Source organism: Marmota flaviventris, chromosome 9 (assembly GCF_047511675.1).
Source record: "Marmota flaviventris isolate mMarFla1 chromosome 9, mMarFla1.hap1, whole genome shotgun sequence".
NCBI lineage: Eukaryota > Metazoa > Chordata > Mammalia > Rodentia > Sciuridae > Marmota > Marmota flaviventris.
Genome location: NC_092506.1, coordinates 9,881,179 through 9,905,170, shown reverse-complemented (window position 1 = coordinate 9,905,170; position 23,992 = coordinate 9,881,179).

Sequence of the window (23,992 nt, the reverse complement as noted above, 5' to 3'; positions counted from 1 at the left end):
CGCCTCCAGATTTCTAAGCCCAAAAAGGATCCTGAGGACCTCAGTTCTCTCTCTGAGGAAGAGGAGGGATTAGAAAGGGAGATAGAGGAATTAGAACATCGCCTTAAAAGGGCAAATGTGAGGGTGCCTAGGGCCCCCTCAATTGCCGCACCTCCTCCCTATAATCCTGATTGGAATGAGGACGCCCCTACTAGATGGGCGGGGGTCCACTGGGGTTCTAGAGCGGCTCAGGTTTTTCCAATGATTGAAAACGCCGATGCTGATGGACAGCCGGCCAGAGCCCATGTCCCCCTAGCCTTCAAGGACATAAAACAGCTTAAGGAGGCGGTCATTAATTATGGACCTCATGCCCCTTTCACATTGACCCTCTTCGAGTCCTTCTCAGCCAGTCAACTGATACCCAATGATTGGCAGCAACTTTGCAGGGCTGTGTTATCTGGAGGGGATTTCTTATTGTGGAAAAGTGAATATCATGAAAGGTGCCGCGAGCTGGCTCAGATTAACCTGAATGCGGGCCATCAAAGGTGAAATGTCAAAATGTTAACAGGAACTGGGCAGTATGCCACCATAGGCCAACAAATTAGTTACGACCCAGGTGTTTATGCTCAAATAGCCTCAGCTGCAGTCCATGCCTGGAAAGCCCTGCCCATTTCTAAGACTGAAGCAAAAATTTCCAAGATCTCTCAAGGGCCCTCTGAACCTTATTCGGACTTTATAGCCCACCTAATGCAGGCTGCTGGAAAAATATTCCCTAATCTGGAACAGGCTATGCCACTTATTAGACAACTGGCATATAAAAACGCTAACACTTACTGCCAAAATGCTATTAAGTCCTCCCGGGCCAAAAGTATAGATGACATGATTTGAGCATGCAAAGATATAGATGGGCCTCATATTACTGGTCAGGTTTTGGCTGCTGCCCTTAAGACTGGAATGCAAAAATCTGATAACAGGGGAACCCGCTCTAAGGGGTGTTTTAAGTGTGGGAAAGAGGGACATATAAGGAGAAACTGCCCGGAAAGGAGTGAGGGTGCTGGCAGAGGGATGCCTGGAATTTGTCCTAGATGTCATAAAGGAAATCATTGGAGCAGTGAGTGCAGGTCAAAATTTGACATCCAGGGTAACCCAATACCGTCGGGAAACGGGAACAGGGGCCCGCCCCGGGCCCCAGAAGCCAAAGTGTATGGGGCAGTGCAGGAACGAAACAGTGCCTCGGGGAGTGGGCGTCTCCGCCGCCTCCCACTGACCAACCCCTTTCTATCTGGGAACTCCCCAGGGGAACACCAGGAAGCGCAGGGCTGGACCTCAGTTCCACCTCCTGAGCGGTATTAACTCCCCAAATGGGACCTCAGATGCTGCCTACTGGGGTTTTTGGGCCCCTGCCAGAGGGGACGGTGGGACTAGTGTTGGGACGAGGTAGCGCACCTCAGTGGGGCTTAAAGATTCTTATGGGGGTTGTTGATGCTGATTATCAGGGAGAGATAAAAATAGTAGTAGAAGCTACCCAAGGAATTGTTATTCTTCCCCCTGGGGAGCGTATAGCTCAATTGCTGCTGCTACCCTTAGCTTCCATTCCTGGGCACACCCTCCGTGGGTCCCGGGGCGATGGCAGCTTTGGCTCCACTGGAACTCCCCAGGCCTTTTGGGTAGCTCGTTTGGATTCACGTCCCAACCTGACTATTGAGATACAGGACAAGGCTTTCAAGGGAATACTAGATACGGGGGCGGATGTCTCTGTCATTTCTGAAAAACAATGGCCACCTGCCTGGCCCCTCCAGAGTCCCTCGGCCATATTACAGGGGATAGGACAGACCCGACCAAAAAGAAGTGCTTCCTTTTTAAAATGGAGAGATGGCGAAGGACATAGTGGCCATTTCCAGCCCTATGTAGTGACTGGACTCCCCACGAACATTTGGGGGAGGGACTTGCTTCATCAAATGGGGGCTATTCTCACTACCCAAACTTTAAAAGAAAATAATAACTTTGTTAATGATGCAATGCTAGACATGGGATGGATCCCTGGAAGGGGACTAGGAAAGAGACATGAGGGCAAAATATCACCTGTGGATCCAGCGGAACAGGTTACCCGGCGGGGAAGAGACCGGAGAGGACTGGGAAATGTATCCTAGGGGCCACTGAAGTGCGGCCGCCTCTACTGTCCATTACTTGGTTATCAGAGGACCCTGTGTGGGTAAAACAGTGGCCCCTAACTAAGGACAAATTACAGGCCGCTTCCCTATTAGTTCAAGACCAGCTTAAGTTAGGACACGTGGTGCCCTCTACCTCCCCTTGGAATACCCCTATTTTTGTTATACAAAAGGGGTCTGGGAAGTGGAGACTTCTTCAGGACCTACGGGCTATTAATAAAACTATGCAACCCATGGGACCCTTACAGCCTGGGCTACCCTTTCCTACTGCGATCCCAAAGGATTGGCATCTTATTGTCATAGATTTAAAAGATTGTTTCTTCTCTATCCCCTTAGACCCACGAGACCGAAAGCGTTTTGCTTTCTCCTTGCCTTCAACAAACTTTAGGGAACCTTACCAACGGTATGAATGGACCGTCCTACCTCAAGGGATGACTAATAGTCCTACAATGTGCCAATATTTTGTAGCTGAGGTTTTACGACCCTTTCGACAGCAGTTCCCACAGCTCTACCTCATTCATTATATGGATGACATCTTACTGGCAGGGCCCAAGAAAGAAAGGCTTCTTCAATCTTATGAAGTCCTCCAATCCCTTCTAAAAGGGGCAGGGCTGGTCATAGCACCTGAAAAGGTGCAATTTCAACACCCTTACAATTATTTGGGATACATCATTAATAACATAGGAATCTTTCCCCAGAGACCCCAGTTCCAGATAAATCAGCTCAAAACTTTACATCAGTGGCAGACATTCCTCGGAGAAATACAGTGGCTGCGCCTTTCCTTTCATATTCCAACTGGAGAGCTCAAACCCCTGTATGACCTCTTGCGAGGAGATCCTTCTCCTACGTCGTGTAGAGTACCTACACCAGAAGCCTTACGAGCACTGAGGCTAATAGAAGAGGCTCTGCAGGACATGCAGATTACGCAGATAGATTATTCTCTGCCCTTGTCATTTATAGTTCTACCTTCTAAAATTACTCCCACAGGAGTGTTCTGGCAAATGGGTCCCATTTATTGGGTCCACTTGCCGGCTTCTAACCCCCGGGTATTGACTCCCTTTTATGAGCTAGTTATTAACTTAATTTGGAAGGCTAAATATTTGGGTGATGCATTGTTTGGAAAAACCTTTGACATACTTATTCAACCTTACACTCAAGATATGATACACAAGTTACAACAAAAACATGACCTTTGGTGTCTTTCCTGTGCAGCTTTAAGGGTCAGATTGATAATCACTTCCCTAAACATAGACTTTTGGAGAGCTTTAAAAGGTGTCCCATTATCTTCCCAAAGATTATGAAAAGGGAACCTATTCCAAAGGCCCAAACTGTATATACAGATGGGGCCAAGAATGGATTTGCCGTCGTTTTTGATGGATCTCAAATTCTCCAACAACCTGTGTCAGGTCAGTCGGCCCAAAAGGCGGAAGTTGAAGCTTTAATCATAGCTCTCAAAGTCTATAGTTCTATTCCTCTTAATGTATATACTGACAGCCTGTATGTAGCCAATCTGGCTCTAGTCATAGAAACAGCATCATATATTGGAAAGCAATCCACCATCACAGAACAACTACAGGTAGTTCAGCTTCTCATTTGGGCTAGACGAGATCCTCTATACAATGGCCACATCCGAAGCCATTCAGGGCTCCCTGGACCTTTGTCAGAGGGCAATGCAAAAGCAGACGCTGCTACTCATGCTGTTGGCCTTTCCTGTGTGACGACCAAATATGATAAGGCCTTAGAATTCCATAACAAATTTCATTTAAATACACAGTCTTTACGCTTCCACACAGGATGTTCACGAGACCAGGCTTTACAAATTGTCTCATTATGTCCAACCTGTGCACCATTTATTCATTCTCCTTCCCTTGAGGTTAATCCAAGAGGACTACAACCTAATGATGTCTGGCAAACTGATGTTACACACTTCCCTAGCTTTGGTAAGCTCTCCTTTATACATGTTTCCACTGACACATATTCTGGCTTCATTTTTGCCACCTTACATACTGGAGAGAAGGCTAAGGACGTAATCAGTCATCTTCTAAAAGCCTTTTCCTCCATGGGCACCCCACGATGCCTCAAAACTGATAATGGTCCCGCATATGTAAGCCAGGCGGTTCAACGGTTTTGCACCCAGTGGGAAATTAATCATAAGACTGGAATCCCTTATAATCCACAGGGACAGGCTATCATGGAACGAGCCCATCAACACTTAAAAACTTATTTACAAAAAACAAAAGAGGGGGAGATATACCGGAATTGTCAGGGACCACAAGCACTTCTAAGCATAACCTTATTTACTTTAAATTTTTTACTCACTGACACTGGAGGGCCCACGGCTGCACAATGCCACTTTTCCCCTCCCACTGTACAAGATGCTCAAATAAGGTGGAAAGATTTATCCACTGGAAAGTGGCAACCCCCGGCTCCACTCTTAGCTAGAGTGAGGGGAGCTGTATGTGTTTTTCCCCCAGGAACTGAGAAGCCCATTTGGATCCCGGAGCGCTGCACCAAACCGGTGAATGAAAATTCAAGACAAAATGAAGTTCCCAAGATGGCTGATCCTGCAACTGTTGTTCTCACCCCTTCAAGTGAGTGCCAAGACACACCTCATGAGCTGGACCCCACTTGTGGCATTCCTTCTGGACAGGTTGGTTGAAGGAGGGCTTGACCCCCCAACTGGGAATATTCATGAATATCTTTTTGGAGCCCCTTGTGAGTGTAAGGGAGGGCCCCGGCACTCGGCCCCCTCTGGTTATACCCAGAGCATTGATTGTGGGACTAAAGTAGCCTATATGGCTGCTGAACTCAATGAAAACATCGGAGGATTTGAGCAACCAAAATGGGTACGGCTATACATTCTTACCGCCACCTATCTCAACAGCTTATAGATGATGTGCAAACCCTATCGGGAACCATTAAAAACTTACAAGACCAGATAGACTCTCTAGCAGAAGTAGTTCTTCAGAACAGGCGGGGTTTAGACTTGCTTACTGCCAATCAAGGGGGAATTTGTTTAGCCCTTGGGGAGAGGTGCTGTTTTTATGCTAACAAATCTGGAATAGTTCGCACAAAAATTAAACAACTCCAAGAAGACCTAGAAAAAAGGAGGAGGGAATTATTTGAGAACCCTCTCTGGACTGGACTTAATGGATTTTGCCTTATCTTCTTCCCTTATTGGGGCCATTGTTAGGCCTCCTTCTAGTAGTGGCAATAGGACCCTGCATTGTAAATAAGATAGTACAATTCATTAAGGATCAAATTAATATCTTAGCCTCTAAGCCGATACAGGTTCACTATCAACGCTTGAAGATGGATGATCGCCTCTCTGAGATATACTTCAGACCGATCCGAAGATGAGTGTCCTCCTTAAAAGAAGAACTCCTGCCATATCTTTTCTCTATGCATACCTCTCCCTCTTGCTTTCCTGTACTAGGATCTTTGCTGTCTAATCTCTCGGTCCAATCACATCTGCCATTCGGTTGTGATGGTCGTGGGTCCCGTAGGTGGAGACGGTTAAGCGTTCACCGCAATAATGTCTTGATAAGTCATAACACCTTGAGCTGATCTTGTAGTACCCAGTGACGGGCAACTTTCACGCTTGCTGTGCGACCTAAGCCAGGGAATCGGGGCCTTCCCAGAGACGGGTAAGCATCGCAAGGGCTGTGAACGACCTAAGACAGGGGCTACTTGATTCCCACTGGCATGCAAAAAACAAAAGAGGGGGACTTGTTGGCAGCAGGTCCACCCTGGCCCCTGGAGCCCTACCTCCACTAGTTTGTTCTGCATGCCAGTGTGGCCAGCTCACAAGGCCATGGCGAACTTGCGGTTTTTCTGTTCCTGCTTATCCGTCTGAGACATATGTATCCCACGGGAATGCCTTGACCTTTTCTGGTCTGTTGGACTTATTGTTAAGGGAGATTTCGGTACCTGACAATAATAGATGTTGAAACTAAATTTCTCCCCCCTCTCTCCTGCTTTTGGGTAGTTTTCCACTTCTGCTGCTTGGGGTATAAAAAAGGTGTGTTAGCAATAAAGATTATTATTGACTCCTGGATGAAGAACCTTGGTGTCCTGTGTGTCTTTTAACCTCGCCGTCCCTCACCGGACTCGGCTCCCTTGGCCGGACGCGACACTAAGGATATAAAATGTGTCTATAATGAGAATTATAGAACTGGGGAAAGAAATTAAAAAAGAAACTAGACTTAGAAACATCTCCCCTAATCTTGGACAGGCAGAATTAATATTGTTAAGATGGCCATATTACCAAAAGTGATCTACATATTCAGTGTGATTCCCATCAAGATACCAATAACATTCTTCACAGAACTAGAAAAAATTGTTCTAAAGTTCATACAGAAGAATAAAAGATCCAGGACAGCCAATTCTAAGCAGGGTGTGGGGGGTGGGGTGGGGGGGAGGTGTGGAGCAATGTTGGAGGAATCCCAATTCCTGACTTCCTATTATAGAATAGAGCTATAGTAACAAAACCTGCATGGTAACTAGCATAAAAACAGACATGTAGAATGGAATAGAGTAGATGACATGGAGACAAACATACATTAAGAATTATGTCATCCTTAATAAAGTTTCCCAAAGGATAGTTCGGAGAAAAAACAGCCTTTTAAACAAATGGTGCTGGAAATACTGGATAGCCATGTATAGAAGACTGAAACTTGATTCCTGTCTCTCAGTTTGCACTAAAGTCTATGCCAAGTGGATCAATGACTTAAGAATTAGACTAAAACTCTGCAACTGCATAACAAAGGGTCAAAGGTCTAACACATAACTGCAGGCACTGACTTCCTCTAAAGACTCCTAAAGCTTGGAAAATAAACACCAGGAGTAATAAATGGGACAGCATCAAATTTAAAAAGTTCTGCACAGCAAAAAACAAAAACAAAACAAAAAACCCAAACCAACCAAAAACAAACAAATAAACAAAACCCCCAAACCAATAACCAAACCAAACCAAAAACAACAACAACAACAACAACAACAAAACCACAAAAGTGTGAAGAGAGAACTCACAGAATGGTGGACAAGTCTTTTCCAGTCAGTCTTTTGACAGGAGACTAATATCTAGAATATAAAAAGACCTAAAAAAATGAAAACCATACAACCCATCAATAAATGGTTAAACTAGATAGACAATTTTCAATAGAAGAAATACAAATAAATGGTCAACAAATAAATGAAAAATTTTCAATACCTGTAGCAATTAGGGAAATGTATATCAAAAGTACACTGAAATTTCATCTTATTCCAGTTAGAATAGCAATCATTAAGATTACAAGAAATAATACTATTGAGGATGCATAGAAAAAGGAAAACTATGCACTCTTGATGGAACTTTAAATTAGTACAAGCATTGTGAATGTTCCTCAAAAGACTAGGAATGGAACCACCATAGGACCAGCTATACTACTTGATATTTATCCAGAAGAAGTAAAGTTAGCAGATTATAGTGATACTTGAATACTCATGTTTTAGCAGTATAACTCACAAAAGCTTGGGATTGAGGCACAGTCCTCTCCACCACAGAAAAGATACTCATATATGATTTTCATTTCAGACAAAGGTGGAATTTCAAAATTAATTTCAGTTGATGTCGACTTACTGAGCTAACTACTCTTGGACATGCTAGTCAAGGCCAAAAATTCTTTCAGGAAGCACAGAGAGAAGTAAATGTGAAATGTGGAAACAAAGGTCTCAGAGATGTCCAGCTGGAGAAAATACCACTTAAGCATCAACGTCTGCCCATTGCTAACAAACAAACAAACAAACACAATTATTTCAGTAATAGTCTAGTTGTTCTTCCTGCTGCCTCTCTTGCTCTTTATTCTTCATAAAGCAGTCAGAGTAATGCTTAAAACATTAAATCATAAACATTGCCGCAGAAATCTTTTGGCATTCCAGTCTGACCAGGCCTTCGTATTTGTGCATCTGGACTCTACATTCATTTGTCTCACCATCTCCTCTTCCCCGCTCCTTTGTTCACACTTTCCTCCTCTGCCTATGTCATGAAGCTGGTCCTTTCCTTGGAGAATGTCCATCTGCTGTTCCCTTTGCCCCTTGAACCCTTGATCATCTCCCATTCCACAACATCCTTACCATCATCTTTCATGTCTTGGTTCAAATGCCTCTTCTTCAGAAACTTCCCTGACCAATCTATCTGAAGAAGGCCCATGCCTGATTCAAGCCACTCTTAGTCTCAATATCCTATGTATTTTCTTTAGAGTATTTATCACTATCAGACTTTTTCTTTGATCTTTGTTTACCTGCTTCTTGACTGACTCTTCCAAATAAAATATAATCTACAGGAGAGCAGAAAACCCATATTATTCCTTTCTGAATTCCCAGGGCAATAATTTCAGGGAGTCTTTACTAACATGTACATATGTATATCCAATTATCTTTCATACTGCTCAGTGATAATTGACCTTAACTTCCGTAGTCTGGCTGGGCACAAATAACCTGGAGGTCACGAGCCACTTGTAGATTTAAGCAGGAATGAACTTTATTCCAGAACCCACGCGAACTCAATGGGAACTCCACAGGAACTCCGAGAGAACTCAATGGGAACTCAACGGGAACTCTGCGAGAACTCAAAAGTAGCGGGCACCCGAGGCAGCAGGAACTGCCCCATTGCTGGACAGCAGAGGTCTACGTACACAACTGAACACACAGCTTGTCCCAACCCAGCCTCATCCAGTTACAGTAATCAGTCATCATCCCAATAATGATACACAGCTTAACCCAATTATCACCATCCCAATGGCTTGCTGGCATTACCTCCCAACCACTCCTTCTGGCAAAATGCCAGGCACCATCCTGACTTGGTTGTGGCTCTCAACACTTAACCATTTGTTTTTCTGGGCCACAAGCTCACTGGAAGAAAAATGATTTGATTATTCAAATTTATAATCCAAGCACAAGTTTGTCTTCAATAACATTTGTTATAAGAGTTAAGAAAGGCATAAGGAAGAAAGAAGAGGGAGGGAGAGGGACAGAGAGAGACATTGAGGGAGGGAGGGAGGGAGAGAGAGAGAAGGAGAGAGAGAGAGAGAGAGAGAGAGAGAGAGAGAGAGAGAGAGAGAGAGAGAGAGAGCGCACTATGTCCCAAGCTGCTTTTTTCTGCAATGTCCTTCTTCCATGATGTTCTGTCTCACCCTGGGCACAAAGCTACAGAGTAGGATGTCCAAAAACCAAGACCTGTGAAACTGAGCCAAAATAAACCTTTCCTCCCCTACATTGTTCTGTAAGGTCTTTTGGTCATAGATAAAAAATATGACCCAAACAAGTTTAAGTACTTAAATATTAATTAACTACAATGTCCCTAACACACCTTTTAAGGTTCTTTGCAATGAGGTCCTGTGAGTTGACTTTTCCTTCTCAGAGATATGTAGAAGTTCTAACCCCAGGTACCTGTGAATGAGGCCTTGTTTGGAAATAGGGTATTTGAAGATGTAGTAAAGTTATAATGGGCTCATACTGGGTTGGTATAATAATGGAGGCAGGGGCTTGGGTAATGCATCTACAACCTAAGGAAGCCAAGAATTTTTGGCAACCATAAAATGTTAGGAATATGCCAGCAATGATCATTTCCTAGAGGATTTATTGGAACATGATGCAGAAGATGCCTTGATTTTTGGATATCTGGTTCCAAGATATCTGAGAGAAGCAGTTTATGTTGTTTTAAGCTATGAAGTTAGTGGTGCTCTTTATGTTAGCACTTAGGGAATTAATATTTAGTATTGAGAATGCTGTTATAAGAAATGTCTAAAAATGAGGAGGTGGAACTGGAATTCAAGGAGAAGTAGAGGATGTAAGAGTTTTGTGGTATATAGTAGAAAAAGTCTAAATTCCCTTGGAGAGAAAAACAGATATTAAAGCTTATTCCAATGAAGTCTCAGACAGACATAGGAAAACACGGAAAGCTTCCATCTCCATAACCAGAATGTTGGTATCTAGAATATAAATAGTAAAAGTGCTGATGATGAGGTATCTGTCCCTTAAAGTTCAGTCATGCAGTGTTCCTGCTGGTGAAATTATCAAAAACCGTGTTGCTGGGAGGATCACAAATTCAAAACCAGCCTCAGCAAATGCAAGGTGCTAAGCAGCTCAGTGAGACCCTGTATCTAAATAAAATACAAAATGGGCTGGAGATGTGATTCAGTGGTTTAGGTCCCCTGAGTTCAAACCCAAGTACTCCCCCTCAAAACAAGGAAAAAAAAAAGAAACTCACCCCACCTAGCCCAAACCTTGTTGGTTCTCCATAGGTATCAAGGAGATCCAAATCTTTAGACATTATCCACAAACTTTGTTTAGATAATGCCTTTTCTATTCCTGGCTTCTGCTGAATGGTTAATATATCCATTAGTCACAATTATTCTGAACTATTACAAGGCAATCCTTTTTATACAGTGGCAGAAAAACTTTTATCCAAAATGGAACCAACACTTGATATTTAGAAAAATTCTGAGCTTGTTCAGATGTTTAGATAGCATGTTCTGGAAAGAGAACCCAGGATGTGGCTGAACAGCCATTTGCTAAAGAGAATAAATATGTGACTTGTTGATATAATCAACCATTCAACATAAGCCAGGAATAGAGATGGGGTTATCTGGTAGGATTTGTGGATAACCCTCTTGTCTAATTGAGTAAATCTCCTTGACACCTGAGAAAAAACACAAGGTTTTTTGGGGAATTTTACCACAGGAATACTGTCAGGATGGAAAGGAACAGGAACAGAAAACAAAAGAGAAATGATCTTTGGCTGCTTTTCCTCAGAATACTAAACTTAAAAATTACTGAACTTCTATCAGTTTTTGAACTGCTCCAGCTTTTCTCTCAAATGCAGAGCCACTGATGTGGAAGCCAGGGGTTTGACTGTGATAATGGAGGGCTCAGAGGACAGAGGACTGAGTCCCAGAGCATTATTCTCAAGTCTTAAAATATAGTAGAATTTGTTCTGCTGTAGCCCCAATATACCTGATACTAGCAATCCCTTCATTTCTCTCATTCCCTTCCTTGGGTTTTTAAAAAATATTTTAGTTGTTGATGAACCTTTATTTAACTTACATATATGTGGTTATGAGAATTGAACCCCATGCCTCACACAGGCTAAGGAAATGCTGTACCACTGAGCTACAACCCCAGTCCCTCATTCTCTTCCTTTTGGAATGAGAATATCTACCCTGTATCTGTTCTGCCATTGTATTTAGAAAGCAGATAACTCTTTCCCTGGGTTTTCAGGTCTCTCACCCATTCCTAATATAGATGATTAAATGATAAGTTTTGCGACTTTTTGAGTTGATGATTAGTTAAAATTTTGGACTTAGAGTTGATTATGTAATGGGTTAAGATTTTGGGGGTGAATGAACATGGGAAGAGTGAGTTTTGGGATGCCAGAGGGTTGGCTCCTATGAGTTCCACTGCTGGGAGCCATTATCCAAGTAGGTATGTCAATTTCCTTGCCAGCATACCCCATGTTGCTTAGTGGAAGGACTCGTGGAAATAGGACATTTTGCAGTGACATTGCATGTAGGTGACCTTGCTCAAGGACCAGGGCGGATCCGGGTTTAGGGTGTTCCCGGTTTAGGATAATCGGGTTTAGGGCATTCCCGGTTTAGGGCGTTCCAGGTTTAAGGTTATTCCTGCTGGGAATAGGGCGTATCCTGCTGCCTGAGTTCCCCTTGAGTTCTCACGGGATTCAGACAGTATTTTTTGGGAGACAGAAGCCCAGTGGGGGTGGATTTGGGCAGAGAACGTGGATTTCCCCAGAATGTGATTGTAGACGGCTGGTGTGAGTTCGGGAATAAAGAGTTGCTGTTTGAATCTACAAGCTGTGTGGTGGCTCGTGATTGTGTGCCCAGCCAGACTGCGGCATTTGTGCCCAGCCAGACTGCGGCATTCCACCATATCACCTAAAGGTATATGATGAATCCTAACCTTGGGACCCATGAATGTGACCTTATTTGGAAATAGGGTCTTTGCAGATGTAATCAAGAAGTTAATACTGATCAGAGTGTGCCCCTCCAATGACTGGTGTCCTTATTGGAAGAGAGCTTTGGACACTGATATGATGGAGGTAGAGATTTGAGTTTTTTTTTTTTTTTTTAATTAGCCAAAGAAATCCAAGAATTTTCAGCTATGAAGAGGAAATGAGTGATCTTCCCTTAAGAGCTTTTAAAGGGAGCATAGCCATGATGAATCCCTGGCTTTGAACTTCTGGACTCCAAAATTCTGAAAGAATAAATATACATTGTTTAAATTCACTAAGCTTGTAGTACTTTATGACAGCCGTAGGAAATTAATATGGCACCATTTCTTTCTATCCTTATCTTTGGATGCTTTTCCTCAGAATACTAAACTTAAAAATTACTGAACTTCTATCAGTTTTTGAACTGCTCCAGCTTCTCTCTCACCTACTAGGTTTTAAGCAATCTTCTCATCTCATCTGAATAGTATTTTTTATTAATTATTACATAATGAACTCTCAGTACTTCAACAGTTGATAAAAAAATATTTAAGTGTCACTTGAAACAACTTTCTCCAGGATGCTGTCTTGATTCCTGTACATTATAGTAGGACTCCTGCTCCATCCTTTCACACTTTTTTTTATAATTTAGCACAGTGGCTCTTAATTTTAGCATATGTCAATCACCCAAGTAAATTCACAAAGTCTAAACTCCTGGCCCATGCATAGAATTTCTTATTTAGCTGATCTTTGTGGAATGTCTGGTTTCTTTTACTCATTCATGTGTGTGAAATTCCCATTAAGATGAAGGAGCTGCTCCTGGGTGGGGAGGATATTACTATACTCACATGACTTCAGTTTTGTGTCCAGTGTGATGCAAATTCCCATCAGGGCATTTGGGATCATGATCTCAGTGCCATTAGCAAGAAATGTCATGGTTGAGGTGAATCTGTCAACAATGACCAGGGAGGCTTTCAGTGCAGTTCTTCAACACAATGTGAGATGTATTATCTTCCAAACCACCTGAGTTGTTTGGAATTTCCCTAAGCTTCCAGCTTGATTCAGGGGCACATCAGAGACCATCAAAGTTGAAGAGGTGATGGCTGGTAAAGAATGAATTTATGGAGATTTAACACAACTTCCTGCCAGTAATTCACATACCTAGTATTAATCCTAATGTCACTTATACATCAACATTCCCTTCCCCAAATGCTTTAGGAAAGTAGTGTTAGCTACGTTTTTGTTAGTTCAGGCAGAGAAATTTTTTAATAAAGTAACAGAGGGAATTAATTAAAATGTTTCTTCTAAAAAATGACAAACACTTATTAAACTCCTTTTCTGACTTCAGTGGACAACTAGAAAACCAGAAGGGACTTGTAGTTTAATAAACTTGAAATAAACAAAAGTATACCTGCTGAAGGGTGTACACCCACTTCCCTCTAAAATGGAAATTTTGATACAGGTTTGAAGAGTTTTTTTTACTTCCTTTAAATTTTTTTTTTTGTAATTGGGTACAATACCTTTATTTATCTTTTGCTGGGAGCCATTAGCCAAGTAGGTATGACAATTTCCTTGCCAGCGTACCCCATGTTGCTTAGTGGAAGGACTCGTGGAAATAGGACATTTTGCAGTGACATTACTTGTCGGTGACCTTGCTCAAGGACCAGGGCGGTGTTCCCGGTTTAGGATAATTGGGTTTAGGGCGTTCCAGTTTAGGGCGTTCCAGGTTTAAGATTATTCCTGCTGGGAATAGGGCGTATCCTGCTGCCTGAGTTCCCCTTGAGTTCTCACGGGATTCAGACAGTATTTTTTTGGGAGATAGAAGCCCAGTGGAGGTGGATTTTGGGCAGAGAACGTGGATTTCCCCAGAACGTGATTGTAGACGGCTGGTGTGAGTTCGGGAATAAAGAGTTGCTGTTTGAATTTACAAGCTGTGTGGTGGCTCGTGATTGTGTGCCCAGCCAGACTGCGGCATTTGTGCCCAGCCAGACTGCGGCATTTGGCGGCTCGTACAGGGAACATCTGAAGCTTGGAGGTAAGTGAAATTGCTCGTCCCTGAGGAAGAGCAAAAGAATGGGTAACCATTTAAAAAAAAAAACAAAAAAAAACAGTGCATTCTTGTTTTGATTTATCTTGTTTTTGTTTCAAGCTGCCTATCCCTAGAAATTTCTCAGGCAAACTGGAAAAAATGGTTGACTAAAGGTTTGAAGTTTGTCGGCCCTGAGGAAGAGAAAATTGATACAACAATTTTTTATTCCGTTTTTGATTCATTCAGTTTCGGTTTTGTTTTGTGTTATCTTATTGGGTTGCGTTATCTTTATAGTAGATTAGAAATTAGTAAAAAACAAATTGAAAAGATGTTAAGTAAATTGTTAGAGGTTCAGACCATGGAGAAAGACATTTTAGATCAAGCAAAAGAGAAGGTCTCTCGAGCTAGTCAGACAGAGGAAGAAAATTTAAAGGAAAAGGGGTTGTTAGGAAAAAGGCCACAACAGGAGGCTGTTACTAACTCCGTTTTATCACAAGAGGGCATAATTCAACCAACAGCCCCACCGATGGAGACAGCTGAGTGGCCCTCAAACCCCGTAGTTGATAAATGGGATCCTGAGACAGGACCTCAAAGATTAGCATGCCCTGTACTTGAACAGGCAGGAGGGCAGTGAATTCACCGTGCTTTAGATTTTAAAACAGTGAAGCAGTTAAAGGAGGCTGTAACAACCTATGGTCCCCAAGCTCCCTTCACCGTAAGCATGGTTGAGTCCATTACTAACTTGGACATGATGCCAGCAGATTGGGCTAGCATGTGTAAATCTGTACTAAATGGAGGACAATATTTGTTATGGAAGGTTGCCAATGAGGAATTTTGCACGGAGACAGGCGAAATGCAGCAGCCGGTTACCCTCAAAGAAATCTAGATATGTTGTTAGGAAAAGGACCTTATGAGGGTCAACGGCAACAAATTGAATATGATCCTGCTATATATGCACAAATTGCTGCAGACGCAGTTAGGGCATGGAAGACTTTACAAGGACATGGAGATTTACAAGGTCAGCTATCTAAGGTAATACAGAGAGCTAATGAACCTTACGCTGACTTTGTAGATAGGCTAATTCAAACGGCTGCCAAAATTTTTGGGGATACAGAACAAGCAATGCCATTAATAAAACAACTGGCTTATGACCAAGCAAATCGTTGCTGCAGAGAGGTTATTAGACCATGGAGACATGAAGATTTAAACATATATATTAAATTATGTAGAGATATTAATGAACAAGGGCAAGTCTTGGCAGCTGCAGTACAACAGGCTTTAGATGCCAGGTCAAAAACATGCTATGATTGTGAACAAACAGGACATTTTAAAAGGAATTGCCCCATAGGAGGAGGGTTTAACAAAAGTAAGTATCAAAGGAATAGAATACCGGGTATTTGCCCACAATGCCGTAGAGGGAGACATTGGGCTAATGAATGCTGTTCTCAAACCACCATAGAGGGTGCTCCCTTATCAAAAAATGGACAAAGACCAGGTATTTATCCACGATATCGTGGAGAAAGGCATCAGGCTCCATTGCCAAAAAACGGACAGGGGGGCCCAATGCCCCGGGGCCCACAACCACAAATCTACGGGGCAGTGGAGGAACCCAGCAACACCATCAGGGTAGTGCCCAGGACACATTGTCCATTAAATCCCTCATCAGACAAACCTGAGGGAGCGCAGGGTTGGACATCTGCGCCTCTGCCAGAGCAGTATTAACTCCAGAGATGGGAGTTCAAATCATTCCCACAGGAGTAAAAGGACCTCTTCCCCAAGGAACAGTAGGCTTATTATTGGGACGTAGTTCATCTACATTAAAAGGACTTATGATAAGTCCTGGGGTAATTGATCCCGATTATGTAGGTGAAATAAAAATTATAGCTAGTTCTCCAAGAGGTATATCAGTAATTTCACCTGGAGATAGAATAGCACAGTTGTTAATAATACCCAGCCTACATAATAAATTTCCTAGTCATAGTGTAGAAAGAGGTTCCAGGGGATTAGGCTCCACAGGTGTAGATTGGGCTATGTTGTCTTTAAATTTAGATTCTCGCCCAATGCTAAAACTAAATATTCAAGGTCATGAGTTTAATGGGCTACTGGACACAGGAGCTGACCTTAGCATCATATCTCGTCAAGAATGGCCAGCCAAAACATTGGCCATTACAACAAGCCACTCAAACACTTCGAGGCCTAGGAGTGGCGACTAATCCCCATAGAAGTTCTATGATATTAGATTGGAAGGATCCTGAAGGATGTGAAGGAACTATACAGCCATATGTATTGGATCATCTTCCTATAAATTTATGGGGACGAGATGTCCTAGATCAATTAGGTTTGACGTTAACAAATAACATCAATCCTAATGCGCCCACTACTAGGGCTAGACAAGGCTTTAGGAAAGAAAAAAGATTAGGAAAACAAGGGCAAGGTATAGCAGCACCAATATAAATAGATCAAGGAACAGACAGACATGGGTTGGATTTTCAGAAAGGGCCACTGAGACAATCAAAATTACTTGGAAATCAGAAAGACCAGTGTGGGTTCCTCAGTGGCCCCTGACTAAAGAAAAGATACAAGTAGCCCATGATCTGGTCAAACAACAATTAGCGGAAGAACATATACAACCTTCCATATCTCCCCATAATACTCCCATTTTTGTCATCAAAAAGAAATCTGGTAAATGGAGATTATTGCAAGATTTAAGAGCCATTAATAATGAGATGGTTATTATGGGACCTGCTCAATCAGGGATTCCTCAATTGTGTGCTTTGCCAAAAACTTGGCATGTTTTAGCTATAGATATTAAAGATTGTTTTTTTTCAATTCCAATTCATCCCGAGGATAGTCCACGTTTTGCATTTACTATCCCTGCATTAAATCATGAAGGTCCTGATCAGAGATATGAATGGAAAGTACTCCCTCAAGGGATGGCTAACAGTCCAACTATGTGTCAAATATATGTTAACAAAGCAATCTAGCCACTTAGAAATCAAAATCCTGAACTACAAATATTTCACTATATGGATGATGTATTATTGGCACATAAAGATAAAAACATATTGCTGGAATGTTATGCCACACTTACAAACTTATTAAAAAATTATAATCTAGAGATAGCAATAGATAAAGTACAATTAAATTTTCCAATTAATTATTTAGGAGTTCTATTATCCTCAACCATGGTCCGTCCGCCAAAAATTCAAAAACGAGTAGATCAACTCAAATCACTTAACGACTTTCAAAAGTTATTGGGAGACATAAATTGGATAAGGCCTTATCTAGGTATACCAACAGGAGAGTTGGGACCTTTATTTGATATTCTAAAAGGTCCATCAGATCCAAATTCACCCCGCATGTTAACTCCTAAAGCAAGAAAGGCATTAAAAATTATTGAAACATATATGGAAAATATACATTTGGATAGAATTGATATAAGTTTGCCTTTATTATTTATTGTACTACCAACAAAAAATATTCCTACAGGAGTATTTTGGCAAGAAGGTCCATTATTGTGGATACATTTATCTTATTCTCCTAACACTATTCTTACTAGGTATCCTGAGGCTGTAGGACAATTAATACTCAAAGGAATAAAAGCAGCGAAGGGAGTGTTTAGAATTTCTCCCAATAAAATTATTACTCCATATACTATGGATCAAATTGATGAGTTAGCTAATGAGTTAAATACTTGGGCAATAATCATGTGTAAATCTAATGTTACATTTGATAATCATTTACCATCTAATCCTTTGTTGTCTTTTTGGTCTAAGCATCTTGTAGTTTTTCCTAAAACGACAAGAAAAACACCTATCATGAATGCTCCAAATATATTCACTGATGGGTCTAATAATGGTACAGCAGCAGTAGTTACCCCAGATCGAACTTTTACATTTTTAGTACCCAAACAATCAGCTCAAAAGGTAGAGCTTAATGCAGTTTTACAAGCTTTTTTGATGTTTAAAGATTCTGTATTTAATTTATTTTCTGATAGTCAGTATGTAGTTAATGCTATAGTATCTCTTGAAGATGCTGGTAGGATTTCCCCTTCTTCTACTGTTTTCTCTTTGTTTTCCACTATACAAAGTCTAATCTGGGACAGAAAAGATCCATTCTTTATAGGACATATTAGGGCACATACAGGATTGCCTGGAGCCCTTAGTTTAGGCAATGATTTAGCAGATAAAACTACACATGACATACATATTTTCTCTACATTTGAAGAAGCTACAAATTTTCATAAAATGTTTCATGTTAATGCTAATACTTTACAAAAGCGTTTTAAAATAACTAAGGAACAAGCCAGACATATAATAAAACAATGTCAAAATTGTGTGACATTTTTACCACAAGTTAATCTTGGGGTCAATCCTAGAGGACTGATACCTAACCATATTTGGCAGATGGACGTCACACACTTGCCAGAATTTGGAAAATTAAAATATTTACATGTTACAGTCGATACTTCTTCTGGATTTTTGATGGGCTCCCTTCATGCCGGAGAAAAAACTAAAGATGTTATAGCTCATTGCTTACAAAATTTTGCCACTGTGGGCGTTCCTAAACAGTTAAAAACGGATAATGGTCCTGGCTATACCTCTACCTCTTTTAAACAATTTTGCTCATCATTTGGTATTACTCATATAACAGGAATCCCATACAATCCACAGGGACAAGGCATAGTTGAAAGAGCTCATCAAACTATTAAAACATACTTATTAAAGCAAAAAGAGGGAATTGGAAGGGGGTATATATCCCCCAAAGATAAACTTAAAATAACACTTTTTACTCTAAACTTTTTAAATTTGGATTCATCAGGACTTAGTGCTGCGGAAAGACACATGTATCCAAAAAATGTACATAAGCCTAAGGTACTTTGGAAAGATATTCTAACAGGACAATGGAAAGGTCCTGACCCAGTGATTGTCTGGAGTCGGGGGTCTGTTTGTGTTTTCCACAGGGAGAACAGCAGCCAATTTGGATTCCAGAGAGATTAACTAAAACAATTTCTGCAGATTGAAAAGAAGATGATTTGACTCAAATCCATAACAGCTGATATCCAGAACTCCAGCTTGGCCATTCTTACATCTGCGACAGTGATTAACCAGGATGATTTTTTCAATATCTATTTTATTATTGCATTTTTCCACATCATAAGGTTCTATTTTTATTTTTTGAGCTCATACAAACCTAGGTTAATGTTTTTCTGATCAGTTTTATTTTTTGACTGTGGAGTTTTTAAACATTGCAATGGAGATTTCACCTAGGTAAAGCTACAAGGCCTTTACTATTTTCTTATGTGTTGTACGTTTGTGTGCACTCTTGTGTTTTGTGTTGTATGTCTGTATGTGCGTATGTCCATATGTCTTATATGAGGAGCGCTCATGAAAAAATGGATCCGAATTATTATTATTTTTTTATTCACGTGATTTAAATGGTTTAATTTAAATTAGGTAAACAGCTGTTAAGGATTGTTTTTAAAGGTGGTTAACAGATCTGTTTGTTTACTAATTTAAATTAGGTAAACAGCTGTTAAGCATTGTTTTTAAAGGAGGTTAACAGATCTGTTTGTTTACTTTCACCTTTCCTTTTCATTATGTTCAATAATTCTTTTCAGGATAATGTCTCTTTAGCATCATTGCCAGAATTCCTATCTTCATCCCAGTGCCGGTGAAGACAAAGATAAAACCAAACTACAGCTTCTATGATAGCTATCACAGTAAACTGTATAAACTGATGCATCAATGAATATAACTCAACAAGTAATGCTCAATCAAGGAGTCAACTTACTTTGGGAGGAAACGGATTTTGGGAGGAAATGGACATATTGATAGATTCCTCCTCTTTGAACTGCTTGCAGAACTTGCCTGGACTATGTAACTATCGTTTGGTGCAGCAAATTGTGGTAATGCTGGCATATCTTTTCTGATGGTGTCACCAGTGATGCAATTTTTATTTCCTTGGCAGCGCACCCCATGTTAATTATGGTAGTGCTGGCATATCTTTGCTGATGGTGTCACCAGTGATGCAATTTTTCCCAAGGAGCCGTCAATTGGCTTGGTGTCGTGGCATTTCTGTATCCTCCTCCCTTCTGCTAGTGATGGTTTAAAATTTGGGGGCCAATGGCTATATGCTGGACCGGTAGTCAGTGACGGGTATGATCCAATTGCAGTGGTATCAACCTAAGACAGGAGGCTGACGCCTAAAGGTCAGTTTTCCGATGACGGGTAAGAACCATATGTTGAATTGGACAACCTACCAGGCACGGTCCTTAAGCCACATTAACCTCACTCCCCCACTGGCACCAAGGCCAAATTTGGGGGCCAACAGAGGTGAGGCAAAGAACCTCACCCCCCCAGTGGTGCATAGACCTATCCACAAGTATGGCTGTATGCTGGACCGGTAGTCAGTGACGGGTATGATTCAATTGCAGTGGTATCAACCTAAGACAGGAGGCTGACGCCTAAAGGTCAGTTTTCAGATGACGGGTAAGAACCATATGTTGAATTGGACAACCTACCAGGCACGGTCCTTAAGCCACATTGCTTGTTGTTTAATTAATCAGAAGGGGGGAGATGCTGGGAGCCATTAGCCAAGTAGGTATGACAATTTCCTTGCCAGCGTACCCCATGTTGCTTAGTGGAAGGACTCATGGAAATAGGACATTTTGCAGTGACATTACTTGTAGGTGACCTTGCTCAAGGACCAGGGCGGTGTTCCTGGTTTAGGATAATTGGGTTTAGGGCGTTCCAGGTTTAAGATTATTCCTGCTGGGAATAGGGCGTATCCTGCTGCCTGAGTTCCCCTTGAGTTCTCACGGGATTCAGACAGTATTTTTTTGGGAGATAGAAGCCCAGTGGAGGTGGATTTTGGGCAGAGAACGTGGATTTCCCCAGAACGTGATTGTAGACGGCTGGTGTGAGTTCGGGAATAAAGAGTTGCTGTTTGAATTTACAAGCTGTGTGGTGGCTCGTGATTGTGTGCCCAGCCAGACTGCGGCAATCTTTATGTGGTGCTGAGGATGGCACCCAGGATCTCACACATGTGAGGCTACTGCTCTACCACTGAGCTACAATCCCCAACCCCTTTCTTCCTTTTTTTTAGAAAGAACCAAGGGCAAGTCTTTTGTGACTGTTACATTTTGGTTAAAAGTTTTAGTTAAAACAATTATAAGTTAAATTAAATCCAGATGGAATGTTCAATGTAAAATATTAATTTTGCTAACTGTAGATTTACCTCAATGGACATCTAACCAGAAGTTCAGGATTATTCTAGGTTTCTGGAAACTAGGAAATGGACTTGGGGCCAGGAGTGGAGGCAGGGGACAATTAGTAGTTTTTCTGATAAAGCAGTTTATATCCTGTATCTTACTTTTTATTTTTTCACATTTTTTTAGAACATCATCTGTGTGCCTGCTAGGAACATAGAGTTCACAGGACATGTTGACTGTTCATAATGGTCTCATAGTTCTTTAAAAGAGAAAGAGTTAAGGTTGTGAGGGCAGGATGCACACTTACTGTGGAAGAACCCCTGAGATGGCATTTGTGCTACTGAATAGATGGCAAAGTTTTAAAGTCTCAGTTTTGGAGATGAGGTTTCAACCAGGTATTGGAGTGTGAGTGGACCCTCAAGAGTTAAAGAAGGGGTAGGTGGAATTAAACACTGGGAAAAGATAATTTCAGGCAGGGTAACAATAAGCACACAACTATGAACAGAGGGGCAGAGGAATATGGGATCATTGTGCAATTGCTGCTTTCTTAACATAGTCAGTGAAGAGGGTGCATAACTGGAGAAGAGATTTCAAAAGAATGATCTTGCAGATCAGATGTTTTCATTACTCAGTTGCTTAATAACTGCACATTGAGGAAGTGAAAATGAGATTCTGTTCTGGAAGTGATCTTGAGACAGCAGCTCAAAACTGACTTGAAGAATCTTGTATAATGGATTGGCAAATGTTTCCTGTAAAGTATAAGAAATGTACGTTTAGATAATAAACAGTTTAAGATTTGTAGCCCAAGGTGCAAAGTTGAAGCTATTTTGTAAGTATTTACATAACAAAACAAAGGTTACAATGCCAGGTAAGGTAACTTGACTCCTGGGGCTGTAGAAAGGCAAGCCTATGCATGAAGACACATTTTGCAACATTTTAATGACTTCCAGGAACAGGGCCACTGTCTAGGGCCACTTTTTAAAAAAAGTTTTTTATAATTGTAGATGGACAGAATGCCTTTATTTTATTTGTTAATTTTTATGTGGTGCTGAGGATCAAACCCAGTGCCTCACACATGCTAGGCAAGCGGTTTGCCACTGAGCTACAGCCTCGGCCCTCTAGGGCCACTTTAATGTGGCCAGATCATGGGAAATGACTGACAGAGCCCCAACCAATCAGGAAGGAAAATGCTGGTCATATGGCATAGTGGCCTCTCACAGTGATCCATAATGAACTTGTACATATTTAATCTTTGCAATTGTCTTTTCACAAAGGCAGGTACTGATAAATACTGATATTAATCCATGACCATATACATTGCCTGGAAGTAATTTAAAGAAGTCTATTAGACTGTTCTTTAAATATCAAGTTACACAAGCTCCTCAATTGCAAAATAGCATATTACTGGCACAAAAACAGACACATTGATCAATGGAACAGAATAAAGAGTTAGAAATAAACCAATGCATCAACAATCAGCTGATCTTTGACAAATGTGCCAAGAACACACATTTGTAAAAATAATTTCTTCAATAAATGATAAGAAAATTAGATGTCTACATGTAGAAGAATGAAACCAGATCTCTATCTCCTATCACACACAAAAATCAACTCAAAATGAATCAAGAAATAAATGTAATACCGAAGACTAGAAAGTTTCTAGAGAAAAACATACATGAAATACTTAGATATGATGGATGGGGGAAGAAATTTTTGGATATGATCCCCAAAGCACAGGCAACAAAAGCAAAACTAGACAAATGGCATTGCATCAAACTATAAAGTTTCAGCACAGCAAATGGAACAATCTATCAACAGACTGAAGACAACTTACAGAATGAAAGAAAGACTTTTCAAGCTATACACTGGACAAGGGGCTGATATCTATACCACAGAAGGAACTCAAACAACTCAAGAGTAAAACAAACAAACAAACAAACAAACAAACAAGTGGCACAAAACTGATTGAAAACTGGCAACAGATTTTATTATGGTTTGGGTGTTGTCTGTCTCCCAGAGGTTCATGTGTTAGGAACTTGGCTGTAGTACTGGGAGGTGTTGGACCCTTTAAGGACTGAGTAGAAGGTCCTTAGCCCACTGGGGCCCTGTCTCTGGAAGTACTATGAAAAATTGTGCTCTATATGTGTAATAAGAATTGTAATAAGAATTGTAATATATGTAATAAGAATTGTACATCTCCAAGTTAACAATATTTATAATATTAATAATATTTCAAAATGATTCATATTAGTTGTTTAAAATGTGAATCCAGAAAGAATCCAGAGGAAAACAATAAAATATTACCACCAAAAGAGTCATTGCAACATTTTTTGTGAATTTATTTCCAGAAAGCTCATTAATATTATTTATTACATAATATTTCAATTGATAAGTGATTTTTGGTGCTCTAAATTTCATATATTAAGTGTATATTCATTCAGGAGTTTGTTTTTGGAATTACTATGATTTGTGGTGGCATATGCTGCTACTGTCTGGATCACTGTAATTTTATAAAATGTAGCACACATTTCATGATATATGAGCCAGCCCTTTTGTTACTCCTTTTTCTTTTCTTGTGTCCAAATTAATTTATTTACAGTGACATATAAAATTATATGTGT